Consider the following 14,496-nt stretch of genomic DNA (forward strand, 5'->3'; position numbering starts at 1 on the left):
GCAAACCAGCACCCAATGCAGCCCATGCAGCAGAGGTATTATAGCTGCAGTCCTAGAGGCACCTATAACTGCCTGCACACCAACTGCAGCTTCTCGATACTTACTGCTACTAAGGTTACATATATTTACTATACGCAAAAGAAATATACATATAATCAGCCATGCTTTAAAATCATAAGAACATTTATAGAAGTAGGTTAAGGAATCCAAACTCCAACAATTCTTATAGTATATATGAAAGCCCATTTGTTAAAGCACTGTCACCAACTAACTGTAAAACAGAAAGAAAACTTGCTTCAAGTTCAACTACTGATGAGGGAAGAAAAAAAATATTCTATCTGTATTATTCAAGGGGAACAGGTAATAAAATCAAAGTTTTCTTTCAGGAGATTCTGGAGTTTAATTTTATGGAGCCATTTTTTCCTGATATCAAATTAAGTGCTAGGCATTTAATAACTTCAACTACACTGCAAAATTATTGCTAGAAATATAAAAAAATCCCTTCTCATCCCATGGGTGGTATGTGTCTTCCTCAATTTTGGATCCTCTACCAGAGGCCTGGTAGTTTGAGGGTTTTATTTATTTATTTATTTTATTTTATTTTATTTATTAAATTTCTCCCCCACCCATCTCCCCCCAATGGGGGAACTCTGGGCGACTCACACAAAATATTAAAACCATAAATATATATAAATACATAAAACCAAAGTCTGAGTTATGGTGGTAGTAAGGATTGTCATGAGGGCTCTATTGGCATCTTCTAGCATACTATCTGATGGTTCTTCTCCACTGAGCCTTGGTAATCAGTCTTGAGGGTTGACAGTAGCTAGTTTATCCATGATCTTCTGCCTCATATCAGCTGCTGTGCTGTGTAATGGAGGGGGTGGCAGTGACATTCCAACTTCAGGTATTGGATGCACATCCAGTTGTTCTTCTGGGTCTTCTTGAGTCTGGGATGTAATGTGTAGTTTGTCTATCTCAAATTGTGAGAGCAGCTTCCTCTTCACTATGTTGAAGCATTGAGTAATTAGCTGTTTCTCAGTTAGTGTGGATGTAAGTCTTCTGTCTATCCATAGTTCCCTCATACGTTTCATAAATCCCCTCTCATTAGGGTCATGTTGTAGTAGCATTCCATCAATTCCAGGTTCTCTTGTCTCATCCATATATGGTTTGCTCCAGTAGCCCACTTATCGTCAGATACTCCTGGTTCCCCAACATCTGACATGGACCTTGTTAATCTGGGTAATGTCCAAGCCGGCATGACTCTCTTAGTTCATGTCACTCTCATATTTGAGGTAGGCAGGTGAAGTGTTAGGGGGTCTTTGCCCAAGGACTGCTACTGGTAAAGTAGGTACCACCAGGATTCGAACCCGGTGTGTGTGTGTGTGTTTGTGTGTGTGTGTCTGTGTATTCATTCATTCATTAATTCATTCTAGAGGATCAAATCTGTCTTTCTTGTCTAGAACATATATGCTCAGAATGTTTGCAATCTGGACCTTTACAGTAAACCCGCAAAAAATTGCTGCATCTCCCTTGATTATTATATTTTACTATAGCTAGAGCTAGAAATTATAGTTAACATTTCAAATACATTAAAGCCCTACAAAGTTTCCACAAGTATTATCTATAAATGGGCTGCTTGAAACTAATAAAATATTTACTAGCCATGCCATATTTGCAAGATTAGTCTGAGTGATAGCAGCAATATCCAGGTTATCTAATGGGTTTGGAGTTATTGCCATATCACATCTGAAGACTTGTGGAGAGTTTGGACATATCTATCATTCCACAGCCATACTTAGGACATTGTGACCTGTTTAGTAGTTCTCAGAGGCACAACTTTGTGATAAATCTCTGTGGTGGCTTATACAGCTGTTTTTCCAAACAACTGCAATTATTCAAAACCATAACAGTTACAGAACCAAACCATGAAAGCACCTATTCTCATAGCCTCTTTCCCCCATCCTCAAACTGAAATATAAGTATAGTCCAGTCTTCTGGAAACAAGCAAAACAGCACAAATTTAAGGAGCCAAATTTAAGATGATTTCTCTCTTCCCAATAATCTCCCTAGTGCTTTTTTAAAAAATAAATTCTGATAAATTCTCTCTTTTCACCATGGTTCCTGTTCTGGTTTCTAGTTTGGTATTCTGTAGCTATATCATCTTTATATTCTTGGTGTTTTCCATTCTAACCAAGCACTACTTAAGAAGGATAAAAGGTGCATTTCAAGATTCCCTTTGATTGAGTTAGCTATGGGCTCCAATCATCTACAAGACAAGATAAATTGTTAGTGCAGAAATGACCTGAGAATGTACACATTGTAGCATTTTGTAGTCCTGTAATTTGAATTTAACACTTTAATATGCCTCTGTTTTCAAAGAAGCCTTATTCACCCAGAACAGCTAGGAGACGTCTCTAGTCCCTCAGGAACCAGACCAATCTTTTCATTTTCTTTCTGAACGGGAACTGGGCCAGGTGAGATCACGTTCAGGAAAATCACCTCTTTACTTCCTCTGGAAATTTCAGTGGGCATGGTATAGGTATATCTCTCAATTAACGTGTAAAACAGACTGGAAAGTTTGGCCTAATCCATATATATGGTATCCGTATATTCTATGAAGTAACTGGGCCATTTTCTGAATAACCTTCCAAATGTATACCTGCACTATTAAATCACTACGCAGAACAAGGAACACTACAAAAGTTACTTTCACAGACTAGTTTTAAATAATACTTCAGCTGAAGTATTATTCAAAAAACAGAGTAAAGAATAATAGAATAAAACAAAGCCAAACTATAATACAGCCCACATTGAATCATGTCTCAAATGCCCTCCAGAAGACCTCAATTTTGAGCTGTTTCCAGAAGGCAGTCAGGATGGGAGCCAACCAAATGTCTACTGGAAGGCTGTTCTAAAGGACTGGCTCTGTCACCAAAAATACAGCACCACCAAGCTTCATCCCCTCTCATCTCTCTAAAGTGGGGAACCATTAGTTTTTCCCAGGTAGGTCAAATTGGCTGGGCCAATTCAAAGAGAGAATGTGGTCCTGCAAATAATTTGGCACCAAGCTATGTAAGGTTTTACAGGTTAGCACCAGCACTTTAAATTGTGCCCAGAACCTATTAGTTATCAGTATAGGGGCTGCTGCACTGGTGTAAAGTGCTGCCATTGGCAAACAATGGTTGGCACACGGGCCACTGCAATCTGAACCAACTGCAGTTTCTGAGTGGTCTTCAAAGGCAGCCCCATGTAAAACATGTTGTAGTAGCCTAAACAGATGATGATGAGGGCATGAGTCACTGAAATAAGCTCCTCTCTCTCCACAACAGACACACCACAAAGCCGGGCAAAGACCCCACTGGTTCTGGCCTCCACAAGTAGAGCCACAAGTGCAAAAGGACCCCCAAGTCAGTAGTAGTTTTACTCCATGAAGAGACACTGCTGAAGCAGACAGAGAACCCTAATGAATAAAACAATAACTCCATCTTCCTAGAGTTCAATTTAAGCCTATTCTATCCCATCAAGACCCTCATAGCCTCCAGGCAGCAGGCAGGACATCAACAACATCACCAATCTGGCCTGGGTAGTGATATAACATTGGGTATCATCAACATATTAGTGATAGTGAATCCCAAACTGTCAAATGACCTCTTCCAGTGGCTTCATGTAAATGTTAAATAGGAGAGTGGAGAGGACCAACCCTGAGGCACCAACAAGGGAGCAGCCACTGGTCCAACCTGTCCTCCCCCACCACCACTGATAGGAACCCTGTGCTGAGGAAGAAGCAGAACCATTCATCCCTTATAGGTGGTCTAGAAGGATGCTGTGGTTGATTATATTGAAGTCTTCTGAGAAGTCTAAAGGAACAAGGGTGGGTGCACTACCTTACCTAGATCCCTGCAAAGGTCATCTATCACAGGAACCAAAAAGGGAAGACTGGAGACCAGCTAATAGTTGTCTAACACCTCTGGACCCAGGGAGGGCCTCTTAAGGAGGAGGTACATTATAGCCTCTTTCAAGGCTAATAGCAGTATTCTCTCTCACAATGGAGCATTATCAATCTCCCAGGTCAAGTAACTCTAACTGCCCAGACAAGCCAGGAGGGGAAGGGATCCAGTTTACAGGGTAAGAACTGCCATGTTACTTTCTGGGTAAAAAAATGTTATGCAAAGCACAGAAAAGGAGTAAGATATAGTAAACCAAAGGAATTAAAGGCATGAAATAAGAAAAAAGAAAAATAGTTAAAACTAATTTACACCAATACACCACTCAACATCTTCATACCTTTCTGTCCTTGGAAACCATCCTTACTTCCATCACATCCATAGATTGCTTCATTTTTGTTCTTCAAAGTTCTTTCCATTCTCTTTTTTAGAATCTTATCAGTTTCATCTAACCATTTCTTTCTTGATCTTACCCTTCTTCTTGTCCCATTCACTCTTTATTCATATATTTATTTTGAAATTTGATCTTTATTCACTCTCACTTAATGACCAGTACAGCTCAGTGTGAATTTCTTTCATATTGCTTACTCACTTTTTGATTTAGGCCACAGTTGTTTGGTAACCATACACTCACATATTATTTTACTACATTTACCATTTTTAAGTATCCGATTTCCACTGTATTTAAATTACTTTTATAATTTTCCTGGCCTACACAACTCTGTTTCCTATAAAAAAGTGGGCAGAAGCATACTCTTACAAACATTCACTTTCCTTTCTTTCAACAAGTATTCACCCATTGCAACAGACAACATACTACCCACTACTTTTCTATCAGCATTTGCGTGACTTAAAAATTCTCCATCCATTTTCTCATCTATACTAAACATTTTCCAAGACACACACATTCATTTGCTTGTTCTGTGTCCCAGATTCAGAAATGGTACAGATCCCAGGCAGGATGCACACATGTCAATTCCAGCTAGAAAAGGTTTTTATTACAAAAGTGTATTGTTTTTATTACAAAAGAAAGAATACCTACTGCTTTCTAATTTACAATCAGTGTCTCTTTCCTGGCTCTACTATTTTTAGAAGCTTAATCTTCCAAACTGCTATATGTTCCTAATTTACTTCCATTCTAGAATCTGTTTCTATTTACTATTCTTAACTACTTCCCATTCTTACATCCTTATTTTCTGTAACACTCTAATATTCTTAAATTTGTAATCTATAATCTCCATAAAACATTATATTTTAATTTTTAGCTCTATCCTGGTCCCAACTACAGATGCTACCAACTTAACCTCTCTTGCCTGCCTTTACTACTGTCAGCTGTCTAACCTGACTTAAACCATCCTGTACTGACCCTTGCCACATTTTCCTCTGGCTCCAACTTTCTGGTGTTAGCTCTTCCAGCTTTCGCTTTCTGGCATGAGCTCTTCTCTTTGGCCTGCTCCAGCTTGGCCCTTCCTGGTCCACTCTTGCTTAGCACTTTAGAAGCCAACTCTCATGCTTGGTCCTCTTCTGTCACAGCTGCCTTGCAGACTAGAGGATGAGCTGTCTTCTCTCTCCCTAATAGGGTGATTACTGGTATGCTGGCATCTTCTGGTATGTCTAGCTGTTGACTGGTTGTAATTTAGACTCCACCTCTACAGTAGCTAGTTGGTACTCCCAGAGTGGAAGAGATTAACCCCTTTGCCTCCCTTCCATATTCTTCTGGCTTAGATTTCTCTCTAGGGATGCAGGCCATCTCTACTAGAGTTTCTGCTACCCTGCAACCTCCAAAGTGCTCACATCACTCAAAACATATTCAGGCAACAACTGCTTAGGCTGTGGTCTGCCATCATTAAGACACCCCCCCAGGACTTTTTCTATATTTGCCAAACCCTTTCTCTCCTTTCCTCCACTGTTTCTAAGTTGCTCAACTACCCTGCACAGATTGCATTCACACAAACACTCCAGCAGACCTCCAGCTTTTTTTTTTTTTTTTGCCAGTAGCATAGGTCTCCATTCTGACTGCTGCAGATTCTTTTCTCCTACATTTTCCAGCTCACTCCTGTCTGTCTGCCTTCTAGCTCATTTCTCTTGTTTCTTTCTCTTCTTTTTGTTGCTACTGCTGAACCAAGCCTTCCTTCATAGCATCTGACTACTTCCTGTTTTTTCAAGGAGCCAGCTGTGAAAAATTGTAAGGGTGAGACATTTTTTAGCCATCATGGAAAAAAGAAGTGAGAGCAAACAGCATGGTCAGTTTCACCTCTACAGCCATTCTCTATTCTTCATCATTTAGTACAAATTAAATGAGAACTAGCATAGCTTAGTGGTTAAAGTGTTGGACTAAGAATGGAGAGACATATGTTCTAGTCCATCCTCACAAGTCCTCTGAATTATTATGGCCAATCCTTCTTTCTCAACCCAACTTTACTCACAGGGCTATTGCTCTGGGAAAAAATTGAAAGAAGAAATACTAAGTATGCTACCTTGAAATCCTGAATAAAAGACAGGCTATAAATCTAATAAATATATAAATAATTTGCAATTGTTCATTCCATTTTTCCTGTCACAGCTACTTTTATACACAACTGATTTATACATAAATGTTCAGATTTATATTCCCCATTGCATAATTCAATCTACCCAACATTCACTGAAAATTATAACACATGTACATTCACATCCCCACATACATTATTTATACATGCATACATTAAACAACTAAGGAACATCAGTGCTAAAGCTAGCATTTTATTTATTCTCCTTCATTCTTTACTTAGTTTTGACCATATACTGCTCTTACCACATTTAGCAACCAAACCTCACCTCCGTAGTCACAAAAAATATTCCATAATTCATGCTATAGTACACTTTCTTTAAATCAACAAACTTGCAATAAACTTTCTTTTCACAGTCATACAGTTTTTTAATGACTTTGTACAACAAAGATCAGGTCTACATACTTCCTGCCTGGCAAAAGGTGTACTGTATTTCACAAATATGGTTAACTTTTCATTGTCAATCAGAATTATCTCAACCATCTTCCCAGGTACTTAACAAATTAATCCCCATGTCATTTTTACATTCACTCTTGCTATCTTTCCCTTTGTATAAGAGAACAATAATAACATCCTCCCAACTATCAGGCACAAATAAGAGTCTTTACACATATTAGACAAGGGACACAACTACTCTAGAAATAAATCATATCCATATTTTAAAATTTCTTCAACTACACCTTCTACAATTGCAATCTTACAATTTTTCAACATTTTCCCAGTATTTATGTCTTCCTTTTCAGCCTTATTTTTCTTAGATATTAGCATTTAAAATAATTGCTCCAATTCTGTTCTTTGACATATCACTATGATTCCCATACAAATCTCTAAAATACTCCTTTCAGGGTTATCTGACTTCCCAAATAATTTCATCGCTTTAATTTTTAATTCCATCCAAAAATGGATACTTGTTTAGTCATCTTCAAGCACTTTGAAAACAATTTTCTATTTCCATCAAAACTGATCTCCATTTCCTTTGCCTTTTTAAATCTTAAGTGCCCTTCTCTCTTTAATTACATTTTCTTCAATTATATTTTTCCCTAAACAATAGGGAAAAGAGAGTAAGACATTTTACAATAACTTACTGTCATCCTCATTTTTTCCATTACTATATTCTCATCCTCATTCTTTCACTTCATCATTCTAACAAGCATTCTTTTTCATAGTTCCCAGGAGTAGTAGCTCCACAGAGTTCTGGGGCACTTTGTAATACAATACTTCTCACTTTGTTCCAAGCAGCTTCCACATCCTCTTCCATAACATCCACTTTCTAGCACAAAAATAATTTGTCTCATATTCAGACCCTCTCATCACCCTTGTATCCTTCATTACTTTTCTCAATACTTCATCATAAACAATCAAATCATACTTCTTTATTCATATTCATTCCTTTGTCATGTGTACATACAAATACACTTACAGTTAAAGTACATATTCAGAACAAATATAACTTTTCTAGGAAGATACCAAACATTCAGCACTCTTATTCATTCTTGGGTCTCCAAATGGTCCAATCTCTTTTTCAGTGCTCTCTCATCTCATTATCACCTTATCGCTTAGCAGAATAATTTTTGTCCCTTGGATATTATTCATTTAGGACACTGCACATGCTATTTCCCAAAATTCACCTTTGATACATCCATTATCCCCATTCACCAGAGTACAACATGAAACTATCATCAGCATATGAATTCCTACTTTCATACACACCAATGTTAACTTGCATTTCAAACAATACACACTTTCTAGCAGACATTTTTTTCTTTCTTAATTAAGACATCTACCCTTTCCTGCAATCCACAAGATCAGACCATCTTCATTCAAATTTATTATATTTTTCTCTTAGAGTCACAGACAAATACCATGTTCATTTTTCTTTCTTTCATTTTATATATTAATTCATGAGTTTATTCCTCCTCTATTCTCACAATCTTCCATATGCCATGGACCAAATTAGTCCATAGATATTGACCTCCATTGCCCATCATGGTTTAGGTCAAGACATCCATGTTGTTTTCAGTGAAAGAGAGATGCTGACTAGATTACCAGCCTCAGTTATACCTGTGCTACATGCAGCATTCCCTGCTAACAGTAAGGACAGCACCTGAGCCACATTGAGCACTCCCTGCAAATGGAAAGGCCAGTATGCCACAAGGAGAACCAAAGCTCAGTGTTTCACTGTGCATGTTTATGCTATTCTATGTATCCTATGCTAGCAATTACAAGTAGAGGAAGTCAGACTTAGATAACAGATCTTTACAACAGCTATGAATCTCATCATTGTACAGTTATGTGAGAGCTCAGGAAACAAACAAGTTTCCTTCAGAAACAGAAATTCCATGCAGACAAATCCAAGATCTAGGTATCAGGACTGACACTTGTCATGTACTGTCCTACCTCTTTTTTTCAAGGAGCTTCACTGAAAATTTTTGTTCTACTTCCTTTATATTTCCGCCTGTGTGAGGACTGAGATCATTTCCAGCTCAGGCTGTAAGTCAATTAACTCAGCCTACTGCTGTGCTTTGCAACAGGTAGCTGATTACCTGGCTGTTCCAGAACTGCAGGGTCATCCTCCAAAATGCCATTTTCTTTCTTAGCCTTACCTGCAGATATCTGAAAGCCTACTGTCTCCTAAATTTCAAGGTCAGAACCTGGAAATCCCTGCTTCCCCAATTCGCTCTTACTCATCAAACAGGATCATAACGTTAGCAAGCTAGGATCCTTAATCTACAGACTACCCCTGTATGCCAATATAGAGTTGCCCGCATTCCACCAGCGAGGACATATAAGTAGATAAATGGTACTCTCACTCCGGTGGGAGGAAAAATGCTGGCGGCGCCTTGCAAAAAGGAGTTGGGAGCAGTTGCCAGTAAGCGCGAAAAACCGTGCGCGCCTGAAAAGGGCGCGAAGCAACGGAAACCCCACCTCCTGCGCTCGCCAGCTGGGCTCTGCTCTAGGAAGGAGGCTCTGGCAAACCACTTCCGAAAAACAATTGCCTTGAAAACTGCAAGGACTCGTCCAAGCAGTCACTGCAGGGTCAGCAATGACTGAGCGCAGACAAAAAAAAAAAAAATGCACTCATGATGCACCAATAAATATTCCAAGATACAACATCAGAATGTTGAACAGTCAGTGTGTTACACCAGCAATATTTTCAAAGCCAGCAGTCAAATTTTAAAAGCTAAGTAGGATTGGTTCTTTGCAGAGATGTTTTGTTTTTTGTTGGTTTGTTTTTTGTAAATCAAATATAGTCATTTCAGGCAGCTGAACTAGGGATCAAGAAAGGACGACAGCCTTAATTTAATGTATTTTTATTATCTAGGAAGGAAAGAGGCACTTATGGGGATTTTGACTTCAGCTGCCAAAAGAATTTGACCAGCTTTGGTTGCTGTGCCATTAACCAGAGGGAGAAGGGGCAAGGTTAGTTGCTACTTGGTCTTGGGCAGCCAGTTCTGATCTTCTAAAATCACTTAATTATGCGAGTTTACTTAGATGAAACCAATCAATTTATCAGTTTTAAAAAAACAGGATGTTCAATACCCCCCAACCTGTTTATTGGTTGACACTATTAAAACATCTCCACAACCATTAAAAAAGCCATCAAGAAATATCCATCAGATGTCTCTCATTTCTATTCTCTTTTTTAGCTTTTATTATTCTTTACAATATTTAGACTTATGGTCCAATATGAGTGCTAAGTAAGTTCTGTCAAGAAAAGCCTAGTGCTTATGTATTTACATAATGTCACCCTCTCTGCCAATCCTGCATCCATTTCCTAATGAAGCCCTGTCTGTGGCTATTGTGAAATTATGACAGATAGCTCAGTTCTTTAAAAGACAAACATGAATGAAAAATAATTATCCAAGCTTCCTTATATCACTTTATTAAAAAGGCCTTATCAACTTGTCCAGCTAACGTCAAAATTAGCTTGTTATAATTTTTGAGATAATGCTACAGACATTTTAATACACACTATTAAACATCAGGCTACTCTACTGACACTGCTAAGACATAATTACCAAATCAGCAAAGAATATTTCAAGCCAGCCTATGTAAGCAGTTCTTTCCTTTCATCTTTTTTTCAAGGAATTTAGAAGGCAATTTTAAAAACTAAACTACACATTAATTCTGTCCTATGTTTAATCTGATATGTTTTATACTATTCATTGATAATATAAAATTCATTCTTTGTAATGGGACAAAAAAAGAATACTCATCCTTCTGTATCCTTTGCAGATAGAACACAGGTCTGTTTCCATGGAACAATATTAAATTCCTTAAAGGGACACACAGGTATAGAGGCATTGTACATATTGCAGAATTAATGAAGGTATGGAGAGATGCATGAATTATTTCACATTTTTTTGTTGTTGTTCAGTTGTTAAGTCGTCTCCGACTCTTCGTGACCCCATGAACCATATTGCGCCAGGCCTTCCTGTCCTTCACTGCCTCCCTGAGTTTGCTCAGTTTCATGCTCATTGCTTCAGTGATGCTATCTAACCATCTCATCCTCTGCTGTCCTCTTCTCCTTTTGCCTTCAATCTTTCCCAGCATCAGGGTCTTTTCCAAAGAGTCCTCTCTTCGCATTAGGTGACCAAAGTATCTGAGCTTGAGCTTCATTATCAATCCTTCCAATGAGCAATCAAGGAAAAACGTCTCTAGGGTATGTCACTCAAAAGTGTTTTCAACTAATAATAACATACAATTTACATTCTAATGTAATGAGCAATAGCATCAAAGGCAAATATATAGCCTTGGCTACAATTACATGTTCAATATGCAATTTTTTGGCCCACTAATGCAAAAAGTTGCAAAACATATTGGTGGCATTACAAGAGACCGTGAGCAGTCAGCTACAGATGCTGATCTCTGGAGTCTCAATTATACATTCATTCCATCCCCTATTCCTCTCTGCTAAGAAGCCAGTTGCAAATCTGATAGCAGACATAATTGTGAGGAAAATAAGTAACCTTTTGCTTCAAAGACCATTATACAAGCTTAAAAAAAATACACATAGGAAAAACCCATTTTACTCTATGGATGTCTTGTTCCATATCTTATGGATGTCTTCTTTTCTGGTATTTTATTTAATCATGGCTCTATCCAGGTGGGCAATGAGAATAAAGTGTATTTTCTTACTCATTCAAAATTGGAAGATTCCGAAATGAATTGCAGATGGAAGATGCCAGTGTTAGGCTGGCCCAAAGCAGGGCCAATAGACACAAAGTCAGGCCTGAATAGGGTTAAAAATCTGGTTTTAATTCTGCCACTATCCCAGATTCGCATGTTTTATCTTTCCATCTAATTATATCTAAAGCTGTAGTTCTACATTCACTCAAAGGAATTTATTTCTGAGTAGACATATAAAGAACTGTGCCACAGTAAATCCATTTATCAGGTAGGGCACTCATACATACTACTTCACAGAGAACAATCCTCAGTTGAAGGCCTGTACAGTTGAAGGAGGTGGAGCTGGACATAAACAGTCTTTCAAAATTATCCACCAAATATGCAGACAGAAAAACTGGATGGCAGATTTTTTTCAAATTGCTCCAGGGAAAGAGAAATTCTCTAACAGTTTCTGAATGGTAGGACATTCCCATTCTTATCAATGATAGTAGCATCACTACTGGGGGGAGGGGGGGAACCTAGCAAGAGGATTTACTGGGATGGAAGTATGGGAATCCAGGAGGACTTGCAGATCACTGGAGAGACAACTGCATAATGAAAGCCAAGACCTTCACTCATACAAAATTATCGCCAAGAGCATCACATTCCCAAGGATTTTTCTCAGATTCTCTTCTCCTTTGAAATAATGTTTGAAGCAAACATTCTTTCATTAAATTGAAATAGAACTGACAGGCAAAGTTACACGACAAATCTCCTGCACAGCACAGAATTGAAGGGCTGTCTAATCGACATCCAGATTAAAGGAACTAAAATAATGGTTAATCGTTGGCAGACTGAGCAGGGACACAAGACCTGTGGACATCCCCACTGTAGTGAGTTGCACAAATTATATGCAATTATTATGATGGTTGGTCGCATAGTCAGATGTTTAGACTGGATTTGGCATTTTTATCTACCCATTGAGTCCTTCCCAAGGACCTGGCAGATGTTGTTTGATGGTGTTAAAGATATTGTCACAGGATATAAGCTGTTCCAAGTAAAGCTGCCTTTTGCAATTGACGGTGATTTCGTCAATACCGATGGTCTTCAACTAAGGCTCCAGATGTTTTCGGACTGCACCTAAGGCGCCTATTACTACTGGCACTATCTTTGCTTTCTTTTGCCACAGTCATTCGACTTCTATTTGCAGGCCTTTGTATTCTGTGATTTTCTCCAGTTCTTTCTCTTCTATTCTGCTGTCTCCAGGTAGTGCAATGTCCACTATCCAAACTTTTTTGTCTTTCTTATCAACAATTGTTAATTCTGGAGTGTCATGTGGCAGGTACTTTATTATTTTTATGTATGTATGTATGTATGTATGTATGTATGTATGTATTTCTTAATGTTTCTTTCCTTTTGGGGGGAGGGGTAGTTTCTGGGCAAGTCCTAAGCAGTTACTTCCTTTAGCTTGTATGGGCAATCTGAGGGAAAGGTAATTTGTATCTCTATGTATTGTATGCCAATTTAAACTGCAGTACAATAGTTACACCTAAATTTCCATCTATAATACTATATGCAGTTTTTACAAAAACACATTCCCCTTTATTCTATCTTGGGGTGATGCATACGTGTCTATTCCATTGTACTAGCAAAAGAAAAAGCCAATTTCTCCATTGACAGCTTTTATTTTGCTATAAATTTTGAAGACTAGCACATAACAAACAAAATGAAATAAGCAAGATGGTTTCTGATTTCTGGATAGATAGTCCCAATGCCCCTAAGTGGCTAAGAATGTCTTAAAATACAAATAGTTTAATAACATAAAGTTATGGTATGATTTAAAGTTCAGTATATGTCACCCTAACATTCAGCTCTTTTTGTATACTGATTGTAACTGTTAAAATTGACAGAATTTTAATCAAAATAGCATGTCACTGAAACATTACAGCTATAAATCAAACTAGACCAAATGGTAAATAGCTGGCACTACACATGTGCATGCACACACACACACACACACACACACACACATTGTATCTTTATTATCCCCCTCCCCCAAGTCTCTGTTTCCACAGAACATCCTTCAGCCCCTTCCCAACTAGAGAGGACATTCTGAAATCTGCATTGTAACCATAATCAGAGAGTAGAAATCACTGTCATAAACTGCTAAATGTCTCCAGTACATATTGTTGTGAACTTCAATAGCAAATTTTGACTAAATATGAGAAATAGGTTATATTTGCATTTCACATCCTGAATTTCTAATGCTCAAATCTGAAACAAAGTATTTGAATTGATAAAACAAAAGTAAATTTTACAAATTAAAAATCTATCTTTTCTTAAAAACTTCAACATTTTCTAAACTATCCAAAATGTATATGTCAATTTCATATCTTAATTTAAAGCCAGCTTCTTATCCTGAGTTGTTTGGAACTAATTAACCTCAATCCTTGGTTCAGATTCAATAGGAAGCTGAAATTTCAAAGTGATATTCATAGGCACCAATTTGCCAACCAACACTCTCTTGGGCTTGCAGCCTCCTATCCATGATTAATATTTTAAACTTCATTTTAATAAAAATAAATAAATATATGGGAAGCTGGCATTCTATAGCCAAATGCTCCCCTTCAGCATAATCTTCATTTCCAGTAATGTCTCTTGGTTCCACAGATGTCTCACGGGCATCCAAGGAGGATGCAAGCCCTTCAGCGGAATCTTCAGGCTTTCCACCACAAGCTCTGCTTTTCTGTATGTGTATGACATCATGATGCACAAATAAAACAGGCAGAGCTTACATCACAATGGTGCAACACTGCTTTTATTTGTCTCCCCTTGACGCCCTCTAGCAGACATGTCTGCATTCCCAAAAGGTGGGGAATGTGGCTATATGC

General features: G+C 38.0%; 1 protein-coding gene across 2 annotated transcripts in view; it reads right to left on the reverse strand.

Annotated features, from left to right (window-relative positions):
- DPYD (dihydropyrimidine dehydrogenase) overlaps window positions 1-14,496 on the reverse strand; it is a 578,647-nt gene that overhangs the window by 502,260 nt on the left and 61,891 nt on the right. The window lies entirely within an intron of this gene.

Source organism: Python bivittatus, unplaced genomic scaffold (genome assembly GCF_059951505.1).
Source record: "Python bivittatus isolate LINGU-HERP-01145 unplaced genomic scaffold, Pbiv_v1 ctg000700_np1212, whole genome shotgun sequence".
Lineage (NCBI taxonomy): Eukaryota > Metazoa > Chordata > Lepidosauria > Squamata > Pythonidae > Python > Python bivittatus.